At 48.6% G+C, this 13,809-nt stretch overlaps 1 protein-coding gene across 3 annotated transcripts in view; it reads left to right on the plus strand.

Moving 5' to 3' along the window:
* CDC42EP3 (CDC42 effector protein 3) overlaps positions 1-13,809 on the plus strand; it is a 39,190-nt gene that overhangs the window by 12,035 nt on the left and 13,346 nt on the right. The window contains exon 1 of one of the 3 annotated variants that reach the window (XM_044261734.1): positions 2,258-2,373. The exons of 1 other annotated variant lie outside the window; for it this stretch is intronic. The gene's annotated coding sequence lies outside the window, so the exon portion shown is untranslated. Of the gene's footprint in view, positions 1-2,257; positions 2,374-9,285; positions 9,472-13,809 lie in introns of those variants that run through there. One more of the 3 variants, XM_044261735.1, reaches the window with a different exon arrangement.

The raw sequence follows: 13,809 nt of genomic DNA on the forward strand, positions 1-13,809 counted from the left end.
TTCAGCAAACCGGTACCACCAGGCCTAGAAGGGACAGGTTCTGGACAAACTGTCTTGAGCCCAGGAGGGAAGTCTTACGAAGCACAGAGATGGAAAGTTTCTAGAAGATGAGGAATGGTGTAGAAAAGTGAAAATGGGGTCTGGGAATAAAATAGCTACCCCAAGCAAGCTGCCACTCTATATTTGCACAAGCTGTAAAAGAAGCAATTTACTTAATGTGGAAAAAAAAAAAAGTGTTTTTAACAGTGGCTAACTATAGAGCAAATGAAAAAAATTTACACGTAAGACATATGTGTAAAGAATGTCTTTGTGTGAGCAAAAGGAATTTTTCATGTGGTATTTAATAAATATATACAGATATTATTTGTACTTATAAAAATACCACATGCAATGAAAGCTATGCATAAATATTTATAAAAATCCCTTTATCTAAGTAGGCCAGTAACATTTAATATTTTTCAATAAATCCATACATAAAATATATACGTTCGTGCCAAATGGAACATATATTTTGAAATATGAACCCCAAGTAAAACTCTGAGGAATCTGGAGTAAAATCCAGGTATCTGCCAAAGGAAACTTTGGAGCAGTTGTCATTTGAAGAAAAGAAACAACGCCGGTTCTCTTTATCTTCCCGGACTGTTTTGCTGGTCAGATTTCTAAGGTCTCTTCGGCTGAGTTTTGTACTTGACTTCCAGCCTGACGGCCATTTGACCTGCCTGCCAACTATTATTTTCTTTGAGGGTTTTACCACTCCACCCAAGTCTTGCTCTCCAGAGCTGTTGGGTGCGTTTCCTTTTTCCTTTTCACTTCACCTTAACGTCCGCCTCAGCCCTGGCATACAACGCCGGCTTGTAGTGCATCCTCTAAGGTTTCAGACCCGGGGGCTTTGCGGTGAGGACCTGAAGCCCAGGGCGCTCGGCAAAGTCAAGGTCCTCTGCAGGGTATCTGCTTTGTGCCAGGATTTCCGTCCAACCCGAGAGTCCCTGGGCCCGAGCGAGGCCCGGAGCGCCCGACTGCACCCCCTACCCCACCCCCCTCCCGCGCCGGGTTCCAGCCACCTCCCCAGGCCAACCGTGCGGGCTGGGACCTCGCAGCCGGAAAACGCCGCCCTTTCCTGTCGCCTACTCATTAACCCAGGCCGACTACTGGAGAAGGAAGAGACGGAGACGGATTAAGAAAATTAATTAACTGGGTCCAAGCTGGGCCTCCGGGCAGAGGGGCGGGGCGTGCTGCGGCGGTGGCCGGAATGACCGGCGGGCGCAGGTGCCTCCAAGGGCGGAATTTTAGGCTCCCGGCCCGACAGCTGCGCCACTTGCGCCTCGTCGCGCATCGGGGACAGCCGCCACCCGCCTGCCCCAGCTTCAGGCAAGTCTCTTTAGGGACCCCGCGGGAGAGGAAACACCTCCCTCTGTACTGGAAAAACCTGCAGCGTCGGCTGTTTGCGTGCCCACTCGCTCAGCCCGCAGACCCGGGAGTCTCCAGTGCGCGAAATCCACTCTCCGGGTTTTGGCAGCAGCTCCAAAGGGAGCAAGCTGGAAACTGACAAAACGCGACCTTTCCCCCGAGCGGGGGCCACGAGTGCCTGGGGTACCCGGGGGCCGGGCAGGGTCGGCGCGGTCAGGTGGCCCTCCCTTCCTTAAGAGTCAACCGCGCGCGGCGCCCGAACCGCGCCGGGCAAGATCGGCTTGTTGGGACCAGGAGAGGTGGGCACAAGAGGTTTAGTGCAGGTGTCCAGGGTGCGGGCGGAGTCCCTTTGTCCTCGGGCACCCAGGTGCTAGCACCCCGGGGTCCCTCTTTGAACCGAGCTTCTCCCGCGACATCTCTTTGTGCCGAGGGAGCTGAACGCAGCCGCTCGGAGCGTAGCCGCATCCCTCAAGGTGACGCCAGGGCGGTAACAATGGGTGCCCATTGTACTCCCGGGACCCGCAGGCGCTGCAGCGGCTGACCGCCCCCTCCTCCGCCCGGCCCAGGCGCAGGTACCGCGGCGGGGTGGGTCTTGGGGGCCGCGCGCGCCCTGCGGCCCGCCCCGCCCCGCCCCCTGCGCCGCCGGCCCCGCCCCGGCAGCCCCGCCCTTCACAGGTTCAGGCTCCGGGTCCCGTCGCCGCGCGCTCAGTTGGCTCGCACCTTCCCTCGAGGCGGTGGTCCGAGCGGCCTAGGAGCCCAGCGGCGGGCTTGGAGCGCGGGCAGAGCCTAGAGACCCGCGGCCTCGGGCGCCTTCACGCCGACTCGGAGAGGACAGTGCTGTGAGGTGCCGCACGGGCCGAGTGGGCTGGATCGGCGGGTAACGGGCCGGGACTGCGTGTGCCCTCGGGAGGCGTCCGTGCGGGGCGTCCCGCCCTGGGGCAGCGGCTGGGATCGTCGGGGTGGCTGGTGAGTCGCTGCCTGCCCAGGGCTCCTTCCTCTTTGCCTGTGAGTCTGTCCGATCCGTGCTCGTGGCCGCTTCCGGCGTGCGCGGGGTGCTAGGCTTGGAAACGCGCAGGGAGCGGGGATACCGAGAGCATCGCCTTCCCAGCTGGTGTCCAAAGGACCAAAGGGGGCCAGAAAGCAAACCCGGAGGGGTTCGGGTGGCACGACCGGGACGCAGAGCTCCACCATTTGTGCCCACCACTTTTCAGGGTGGGGCTGCACGCCTCCGCTGCACCCTCCAAGCTATTGACAGCCATTCTGGGCGCGTATTGCATTTTTCCATCTGAGAACAAACCGCACATGGCTACCGCTCCCCTCCCATCGTAGGCTGGCACTGGGGCCACATATGGGTGCACCGTGCAGATCTGCGGTGGCACTACCCCCCGGGTGCCCTCTCCTGCCTTGACAGCGGGCATTGTGGCTGGAGCTCCAACCTGCAGGTCTGGCAGTTTATAATTTTTTTTTTTTGACGGTGGTTTCTGAACAGCTGAAGCGTTTTCAAGATTTATTTTTTTAATTTTTATTTATTTATTTTTTTGCCTCCTTGAAACTGCCTTGACACAGAAGAGTATCAGACATGTGAGGACGAATGGATCTGGGCAGTCAGTCATTTTTTTCGTTATGAATTATTGTACTCCATCCCCCTCTCGACTTTGGGAGGCATGTGTTTCATCTTATAAATAGAAAGTAGCATATTTTTTGGCAGGACCTCCTTTATACTGTACAGTGTAGGAGAGGTCAGTTTAAAAATAAATATGCACTTGAATGTTGAATTAGGGAGAGCCAGGCTGTGTGGCTGGGACAAGCTGCGTGGACAGCAGCATCAAAGCCCGGAGCACAGCTGTGTTGAAAAGAGTAAAAGCCCCAGAGTGCAGCCGAGGCTGACAGTCAAGTAATTACATTTTGTTAAAAAAAAAAAAAAAGTGAATTAAAATGAAGGCGGGAATAGGAATGTCAGGAGGGTATTGCAACAGGAATCTTTCCAGCTCTCCTGTATTTGGGGGGGCACTGGTTCTATTTACTGAGGGTGTTGGGGGTTCTGGGGAAGGAGGTGCTGGGAAGGAGGAGGGAATTGATGAATGTGTTAGGGAGACAAAGATTTTTCTCCCCACCCCCAACTTTTAGGCCTCACAATATTCAAGAGTTTCTTGGGGGTTCTGCCTTTTAGAACAAGAAATTAGGAGTGCAGCAGATGTCCCTATTTGAATAGCAGGGCCAGCCAGTCTTGGAGACTTCCCCTTCACATCTTCGGGGAGACAAAAGGCTCCCTGAAGCTGTGCTCATGCCCCAGGGGTGTCTCGAAGGCCGTTTAAAAGACTCCTCAAACGTTCTTAGAAAAGATCTTGCGTCTCACAAACAGGAGCTTCTCTTTTTTTCTTGGACAGTTCTAGAGGTCTTCTCGTTGACACCACCTGTAATTTGTATGAGCTTCGATTGGCAGTTAAAGAATCACCTAGACCCCTCTGTGTGTGACACAAACCCTTTTCAGAACGGATCTAAACACTCAGGAGATAAGTTGGGGCGGTTGTGAAATGGTCAGCATTGTCACGGGTGGAATCAGGGATTGCCTGTATTTGTATAGTAGAGGAATGGTGGAAAGTTCTTCATTAAGTCTCCCAAAGAATGTCGATTTCCTAAGGGACCTCACTCACTCAATGCAACACTGAGTACCAGCCTCTGGGCTCGCAGATAAGAACTTTACAGAAATTTGGAAGGGTTTCTGGATCCATGGCAGTTTCTGTTTTCCAGTGGTATCATCTGCAAGAGATTTACATTATGGATTCCATGATTGGAACATGGAGCTGTGGCTGTGGCAGCAGCTACAGACATGAAATCAGATGAGCTCCCCCTTCCCTCCAAATCTGAGCAAGGAAATTCTGTTTTCTATCTGTTTCTAACGTAACATGTAAAGACAGCTAAAGTAACGAGTGTTGCACTTTTTCTTTTCTTTCTTTCTTTTTTTTTTTTTTTTTTTTGCTTTCCACTGTAAATGTAAAATGTGCAAGAAGAGTAAATACAAAACCCTAAAATTTACCGCAGGAGTGCTCGCATGTGCTGGGTTGTCTTTCTGCTGTCCAGCTTTCCTTTTAGCATGGTGTTTTGTTTTATGTCCAACATGCTCATAAAAGCTGCCCTTTTTTTGCTTCTAGAATTCATGGTATTCAACAGCAGTGGGGATAACGTTGTTTTAAACGGTATCACCCGAAAATTTTTTACCAGGCCATAAATTTTTCCCATGCTCTGTGCCCAGCAGCCATTACATTTATCCCGTGGTGAAGTACAATTCATAACCTGAAGAGACCCTCCAGAAAGACTGCTCTGATGTTTTCTTTTTAATTATTAAAATTCTTATTTTTGGTCTGATTTCATTTTGGCCTGGCCTAATTCTTTTTAACCAGTATCCTGTGAACCTGATTATTCATTGATTGAATAAGAACCTCAGTCAATTTTTAAGTGCAGTATGTTTGCCAGAGAACAAGGATGGTCACTGGAGCCTAGTAGATTCAGCCGGATCCAAAATCTCCTTCACCAAGGACTGCAGCCCCAGAATTCTGCTAATACATCACACTGTTCAGGACTTTGAGTGAGAAAGGTACTTCCTACGTGGAGCCTGTCCTGAATGCCAAGCAGTCTTCTCAGCCCTTTACCTCCATTTAACCCGGTTATTTCTAGCAAGCATGCTGGCAAGGAAAGCTGTTAATATCCCCATTTCACAGATGTGGAAGCTGAGGACAGAACTGTTTTATACTTGCCCAAAATTACACTAAAAGGAAAAAATCTAAATATGCCTATGTAATTTACTTGGCATGCAGAAGAGGCTAACCCTGCATGAAAGTCATACCTCTGGAGGGTAAGGAAATGGGGGGAAAACCCTAAGGCTAAAAAGCCTCTCTGAGTCAGGCTCCCCTGGGCTCAGAGCCTGGCTCGGGCACTTAATACCTATGTGACTTTGAGCAAATTACTTAGCCTGCATACCTCAGCTTAGCAGTTATGAAATAGGGATAATAATATTAACTTTGAGAATGAAATGAGTCAAAAAAAAAAAGTAATGAACTCAGAACAGTGCCCAGTCCAGAGTTAGCGCAGGAAAAGATTGATGCTTTCATTGTTGCTTTTAGTTTTTTTCTTAGGTCTTTAAGGCTGGCTCTCTTGTTTAATATAGTATTCTTCTTGTTTTCCGGATGAGAACACAGCCTCAGAAAGGTTTAGTAACTTGGCCAAGGTCACACAGCTGAGTAAGTAGCAGAATCAGGTTTGAATTCAGGTCTAGTTGACCTTGTACTCAATACCACATCCCCACCCCTAGGGAGGAGGGGCAGGAAGGCTGTGAAATCTGACTCCTGTGAGGGTTTGGGGCTTCTGGCCCAGAACTCCTTTGTAGTACTACTCCATATTCAAAGGAAGATGGCAGTTCCTGCCAGCCTTGGGGAAAACCACGTGAATGATTTCATTTTCGAAGGTAGTTTAGTGTCCCAGCTGTGGCACCAGTCTTCTCCTGCAGTGGATCCAGCCTCAAAGGGCAAGAGTGAACCTGAGCATCTGGTTTATGTCATAAATGAAGAGATGTGCCTTGTGGACCCAAAAGCAAAAAGGGGAAGGAAAAGCCCGGAACATCCAGAAGCGAGCCCAGGATAAGCGGGGGTGAGGGTGGGCCGCATGGTTGCCCTGATGTTCTGAGAGGCCGAGGTCCCAGTGTCCCATGAGCAGAGTGGACGGTCCCGTCCTTCAGGCCGGTGACCACACCCACAGTGCCTGGCCCTTCAATCCCCTGGCACCCAGTGGACCTTTAATACATGTTTCATAACGACACTGCCTTGGGAGGAGCTACGCAAGAGGCAGGAGCCACCAATAAGCCGGGCAGGAAGGTTCTGTCCTTGGAGGAAGTCAGGCCTCATTAACAGTTCCAAGTTCTACACAGGCCCTGGGCCCTGCCAGATAAGTGTCTGCTGAGACAGATAGAGGAAGGGGGCCTGGGGAACCTACCAGAGGTGGCCTGGATAACCCGCAGGGGGCCGGCCTGGCCTCCGCTGCCTGGGACTTGTGGGAATGTGATTAGCGGGGGCGGGGAGCTGGGCTGCTTGGACCCAAGTCGGGGTTCTGGAAAGCCTGGCTTGAAATAACTCCGGTTGCCTCAAAACTAGGAGCAGTAGCCTTCCAGCTTTCCGCCTCCATTTGGAATCTGCCCTTCTCCTGCCCCACCCTTTTAAAGGTTATGAAAAGAAACAGCACCCCACAAACCAGAATAAATAATATAAGTAGCCAAGTAGTTTTACAGCAATAGTTGGGTACATTTCTTACCTTTAAAAAAAAAAAAAAAAATGCCTTCCTTGGCCTTGATACACTTCTTCAATGCCACGTTCACCAGGGTCTCATGATGATGGGCCGAGTTCGACAGTACCCCTGGTGGAAAAGCCATTTTTAAAATGAAACCACAGTTTAATAATATGAATTGCAATATTGATATTTTAAAAGTTCTCTGTTTCTGAAGAGCCAAGCAAACTGGTGGATTTGGAAGCTGGTGACTTCTGAATTAGTATTTGTGGAATCCTTGTTGCTCGCCCAAGTCATGGATTAATAGTAGAATCCTCGAGTTTCAAGTTTGAAATTTTAAAAAGCTGATTTTCAGTGATTTGGGCTTTGTTTGCATATTGGAAAAGGCATTATTTGTCTTCTAGCCTTTGGTTCTTTGTTAAGCTATGTTGCAGTGATAACACATCTGCAGTTAGCTAGGACAACACCACCTACCTTGGACCCTGAGAGAGGAATAGCATCAGGAAAGGATTCTTGGGGAAAGTAGCCTGATGAAGGTCCCTTTCTGCAGGACTTTGCAGAGCATTTAGTCTGTCACTGTGTTCAGTGAATCTCCACAGGGAGTTGGTGTCCAGAGTCTCAGATCATTAGCCCACAGAGCAGTTGGCAGGGCTAGTCTGGCAGGAAACACTCTCTGGGAGCCACTGAGCCAGAGGCAGAAGCCACATCAGGCAGTCCGCCCTGCGGAGCTGAAGAAACCAAAGGACTTTTTAGAGAACCACAGGGTGAGTGCCGGCCACAAGGACACACCGGAAGATGCGAGCACACCTGTCATTCTGCTGTTTGATCAAGATAAGCCAAGACTGATGGAAACAATCCCAGAGGTACAGGACGTGAGACAGCAGGGTCCGGTCTTAGCCCTGATCCAGTGTAACAGACCTCAAGGTCTGTCTCTTTTGATGAGCTGTTTGGTGCTACAGCACCTCTAGCTGTAGACTCCAGTGAGCCCAGAGCACACGCCAATCAGTACAGCTCTCGTCCCGCTAATAATGTAAACCCCTGGGTCAAAAACAGAGCAGGGCAGATCTGCAGCAAGGCGCCCCGAGCCAGCGTGCAAGGCAGAGAACTTCAAAGCCAGGCCTCTATTTAGACAGCTTACACACTCGGGAATCTGTCATGTTCTGGTGACAACTTGAAGGTCGTATTTGTGGGCACATCATGCCAGCGATAAATCACTGTGAGTTTAGTTGAAAAAGACCTGTTCTGTTCAAATTCATTCTCATCATTTAGGCTGCACACATTTTTAAACGAGGCATTTTCGGTTTAACGTGGCTTTGCCATTTCAGAATGTATTTGATTTCTTTCCCTTTTTATTTATTTGTTTATTTTAACTTTCTTGACTTTTTTTTTTTTGCCAAGGGTCAGTTCAGACACTTAACACTGATTTTAACACAGCAGGAGATGCGGCTCGACCGGCCAGCTGTGTCACAAGGCAAAGCTCAGGTCTTCTCTGGGCAGGCTCTGCCCCTGCCTCTGTGAAGCTGTGGAAGGGGAAGGTTGGGGGGGCAGGGGAAGCAGATGGATGCTTTCCAGGCTCTTTTCTGGCTCTAGGCTGCTGTCTTTCTCTGACTCTTTCTCCCCCTTGTATTCGAGGCATTTCCACAGTGTCTTCTACTTGGTAACACTTCCTGCATTTAAATGATCATTTATTGCCCCTCATGGTGACCTAGCTAGACTCCTGGCTCCTCAAAAGACGGGGCAGAACCTCATTTATATCCGTTTTCTTTCTTTCTTTCTTTTTTTGTTTTTTTTTTTTTACAACAAAACCTAGTGGAAAAGTAGACAGCCTAACCCTGGCCTGTGACATTACTCTGCCTCTGGCTCGGTCTTCTCTTAGTGTTGTCGGGCCAAAGTCACGTTCACTTAGCAGCTTGCTCAGATCCTGGCCTCATAACGTTACTCTTTCCCAGGCGACACACGCACGTTCGAAGGGAGGCAGCACTGGTCCTTTGGTCCTGGTGGTAAGGGTCACACAAGGTGCTCCAAGAAGCAAGCCAGCCCCAGAACTTACTTCTCGGCTGGGTAGCAGGTGGTGGATGTGAGTTACTAGCCAGGAGCTGGATGACGCCAGGTAGCCACATGGCCCTCCGTGTGCCTATCACAGCACCAAACTGCCAAGTGGTTTTCTTGCCCTCAGATGGCTTCAGAGTGAAATGTCTTCCATGATGATGTTGATTTTTTTGGCTTCCTGTAAATTTAGTATAAGTTTCTGTTCGTGGGTGGGTTTTGTTCTGTCCCATCTGCGAGCCGCCCTGAGGGGGCAGGTGGGGTAGAGCACTGCAGACCTGTGCCCAGGGCAGTGGGGTGAGGGAATTGGTGACTTCTTCCCAACTCCAGTTTTTTTCTCAGAATGAGGAATTATGCTTGGAACCAGAACACCCCCGGGGGGGGGGGTTTCACACAATTTAAAACAATCCGTTTATGCACGTGGCTAGGTCCCGATATCTAAAAGAAATAAGGTTGGAGAAAAATCTAAACCGTGAACTTCTGGCCTGGCCTCTTCCTTACACAGCTCTGGTTTCTTGGAATGATTAGTAATCCTTGCTTCTTCCACTGATTTGTCAGCTCATTGCCTAACAGAACTTCGTCAAGCATGGGACATGTGTTATCTCTGCCTAAGAAGACATGGCTGCTGTCCCCACTCTGCAGATGAGCAAATTGAAGCTCCCAGAGAAAATTACTGGCATTACTTTGTACCCTTAATTTGGTACCAGGAAAGATGGGAAAAGATGATGAACATTTTAGAAGCTGGTAAGCAGTATTTTGATTCTAAGGATGCTCTTAACTTCATTAAAAAAATACTCTATTTTTTCCTTCAAATTCCCTGAAAACTAGGTGTTTGTGCAGACGTAGAATCACAGACCCTAACATTTCACAGATGGAAGGGTCCTTTCTTCGGCCCTTGTCTCTCATGCTGACAAGATAAAACCAAGGCTCTAAGAGTTGAGTGACAGAAAACGAGTCCTTTTTCTTGGCCCAGTTCTCTTTCAAACTTTTTTTTCCTAGCCAAAGCAAAGAAAGAAAATCTTCATATAAACCCAGTCTATTAACAGATTTTAGAATTTTTAGTGCAAGAGGGGGAAGAAATGGGTAGGGAAGTTGGCCCTACTTTTCTCAGTCTCCCTTCCTGTCACCAGTGACCCAGAGGTGCCTTCCTTGAGCTCTAAGCCTTCCAGGGAACACGGTGTGAAGAACAGGGTCATAAAGTACTTCGCCATACTAAGGACAGATAAATCTTACACACAAATCTGTGATTCTATCATCGCTGCATGTCTGTAGCTTGCAGACACTTGCCAGGGACTGCTCCTTTAAGTTAGGAGCGTGGCTTAGACGATGTCTGCTCCTAACTTCCCCAGGCAGAAATGCTTCCTCCATCCCTCCCCTTTGGAATCCGGACTTGGGACAACTCAGCGGGAAAGCCTCTCCCTTTCTTCAGGCTGATTAACTCAAGTTGTTTTAGATTTCTTCTTCAGACACAGCCCCACCTGGCCTCACCATGAACTTTAATCACATGCCTAGTTCTGTCCTTGGGACCATACAGATTCCCTCTCACCTGACAGCTTACCACATATTTAAAGAAAATAACTAGAGGCCCTTACGTTTTTCTTTTGTGACCAGTAACCGTTGATTGTAATTTGCCCAACTCCAAGAAGTCCCATTGGTTCTTAAGGCTGGGAGAATTATACCTAGAGAGAAAGGATGCTTGTCCGTTTCCATTTATAGGGGAAGATAATCTTGCCCCATGTCAGAGGAAGGAATTATCCTCTGAGCCAGCTGGAGGTGGGAATTCCTTCTAGTTGTAGAGACTGTTTACAGGATGGACACAAACCATTTTATTGATGACTGCTTTAAGAAAACATTCAGGGAAGAAATGAAAGTCATTATTTTGGTAATAGAATGCCTCCCCTCCTTCATGTTGAATCTAGTAGATGTTCTGGTCTTTCCTTCTGTATAAAGATGATGCTGGGTGTCTGCACAGCGCTCAGCTCTTATAAACACCTTTAAGAGAAGCAGGGTTGTGGTAATGATCTCCATTTACACAGAAGGCAACTGGCCCCCATGTGTGTCTGGAGTTCTATAAGGAGCCTATAAGCCTGGCTCCAAGGGTTAGCCCAGGTGCCTTCTCCCCTAAGGCCTAGAACCACAGTGAGAGCTCTGTCTGCTGTTGTGTTTGCCAATATGTTCATTCATTCAGTAGGTGTTTTTCTTAAGTACGTGCTCTGTGCTCGTCCCACATTGCTCTTCAAAGCAACCCTTTTCTGTAGGACGTCCATTATAGTCTCTTGAGGTTTCTTTGTACCTCTTGGGCCAGATAATCCAAATTTCCCCTTAACCCATTTCATTTTGAAAGGAAAGGTCAGGAGAGCAAGGTCTTTGTTTCTCCAGGGCCTCATTCTTTAAGATTGGCTTAAATATAACTAGAGAATCTGCATTCAGGGGAATGTATTGTCAATTTATTCTTGAGTCTTGCCTGTCTCTCTGAGACGCTATTTGCACATTGTAGTCAAGTCCCTTTCAAATAGCATGATGACAAATATTCTCTGCCTTAATCCCGAAGATCTGTAAGAGCCTATAGAATTACTGGAGCTTGCATTGATAGCCTCTAAGATTCTTACCCTGCGTGGATAGCTAAAATGTCTTACACATGGATAAAGGGAAGAAAGCCTTTGCCACAAGAGGCCACAACTCTGTTGTTAAGTGATTTTTTTTCTTCCCTCATAGGAGTCCTATAAAGATTCCATCTTGGATTTTCAACAGGATGGGCAGGGAAGGAGGAAGTCAAGGCAGTCTCTTTGAAACTTTCTCATTGTTTATTCATTCAACAAACATTTGTTCAGTGCCAACTATGAATTAAATCTAGTTGTGTCTCCCCAGAAGCAGGTAGCCTAGTGGGAGACCCAGGAGTAATAATAGCAGCAAAGTGTGCTGGCTGGTGGGTTTGAGGTATCAAGTAGGTATGGTAGAGGCTTGGTTTGAGAGGCCTTGGGGGATCTGGCAGGAAACACCGGCTGCAAGGCTGGGCAGGACCCTGACTGCTAAAGCAGGCCTCACACAAGTTGTTTTCTGTCCAGGCTGTAAGGGTGGGCTGGCCATCGAAGACGGAGAGTGACAAGGTCACTTGGGCATTGAGGCTGGCTCACTTAAGGAGATGAGGCTGGAGGCGGGAAGACAGGTGAGGTGACAAACGCCCTTTGCAGGAGAGCGGTCTTGAGGCCTAGAAAAGGCTGAGGCCCTGGGGTTGGTGAGGGGAGACCGCAGTGGGCCTTGAAGTGGAGAATGAGGCAGGGAAAGAAGTTGGGGATGACAGCTGGGCTTTGGATTTGGGTGCCTTCCTGCCATTTACCGAGGGGAAAGTGTCTTGTGCTAGGGAGGCAGGAGGAAAGATGGCACATTCGTGGAGTAAGTTGAACAGGAAGTACCCCGGTGGGGGGTCTGGGGAAGCCAAGTGAAGTCTAAAAAGACCAGGGGTGAAAAGTCCAGTGCTGTCTGCAAAGGAGCGGTGTTTTCTTTGTGTTTGTTTTGTAATTTCTAGCTACTGATACTAGTGTGCACAACGAGTACCTTGGGCCCACACCCAGCTCCAAACTTGTCAATAGCCTATCCAAGGAGAAAAATCACTGATCCTGTCTTTGATGGTTACGGCAATGTCAAAGAGCTTCTGGTAGCTCTCTTTTGATTTCTTTACTCATCTTGTCATTGACGGGCCTTGGTCCACAAAGCTACCTTTTGTAGTTAATGAGACTTGTTATATGTGAACTAAAGACACCAACTGGGAAGCTACCATTAAGAGGGGATTGTTGAAGCCACGTGCACGGTTGTGACTGCAGAGGGATTGTTAAGGGTTGGGGGATGGACAGCAACTGTCCAGCCCTGTGGAAATGCCGTATCTGGGGCAGCGGCTCAAACTTTTTCTGTAAAGGGGCCAGTTCATAGTTTAGACCTAGAGGGCCACATAGCCTGTCACTGACCACTCAACTCAGACCTTGTCCTGTGAAAGCATCTCTCCAGGGGTTTCCCAGCCCCAGCACTACTGAGAAGTGGAACCAGATCATTCCTTGTTGTGGGGGGGCTGTCCTGTGCATTGAAGAATGTTTAGCATCTCCCCTGTTCTCACCTGCTAAATGCCAGTAGCAGCACCACCCCCAGTCACGAGAATCAAAAATAATCTCCGGATATTGCCAAATGTCACCTGGGTGGGGGTGTGGAGTCCCCCTCAGCGAAGAACTACTAAGCTACAGACAACATATAAATGAATGGGCATACATGTGTGCTAATAAAACTTTATTTACACAGGGACGCCTGGGTGGCTCAGTTGGTTGAGTGGCTGCCTTCGGCTCAGGTCATGATCCCAGGGTCCTGGGATCGAGTCCCACATCGGGCTCCTTGCTCGGCGGGGAGCCTGCTTCTCCCTCTGCCTCTGCCTCTGCCTGCCTCTCTGTCTGCCTCTCTGTCTGCCTGTGCTCGCTCGCTCTCTCCCCCTGTCTCTGACAAATAAATAAATAAATAAAATCTTTAAAAAACAAAACAAAACAAAACTTTATTTACACAAACAGGCCAAGGTCTGGATTTGGCCCACAGACTATATTGTCAGACACAGGGTCTAAGGGATGGATGAGGGGAAATTAAAAGGGTTTATTCAGTAACATGTGAGGGCCTCTGGTGATCATTGCCCAGAGAAGGTTCTGTCAGAATCCATTGTAAGGAGGAGATTTTTATCAACAGTAGCTCTTACTCATAGCACCTTTGCCTTCCTCATTTTTATTGAGCTTAACACCTACCTGAAGATACCAGACATAAAATTACAAAACCAGAAAACAAAAATAACAAATAATAGGCTCCTTAAGAGTCCTCAGGAAGTCTCCTGTCCGCGCAATACCGAGCCTGGATTACGTGACGTGAGTTAGAGAATTTTCTCTGGGAAGGAAGTGACTAAAGCGGATCTTGAGGGATGTTATGAGTAGGGGTTGATGGTAAGAAGGTAGGAGGATATTCCACATAAGGAACACAGGGTTTTTAGTTTCAGAAAGTTGCAGGGAAGTGAAGTGTCCCCAGTGAAGGAAGGGAGCCATTGTCCCCAGTGAAAGCCGT

The sequence above is a fragment of the Neovison vison genome, chromosome 8, assembly GCF_020171115.1.
Source record: "Neovison vison isolate M4711 chromosome 8, ASM_NN_V1, whole genome shotgun sequence".
NCBI lineage: Eukaryota > Metazoa > Chordata > Mammalia > Carnivora > Mustelidae > Neogale > Neogale vison.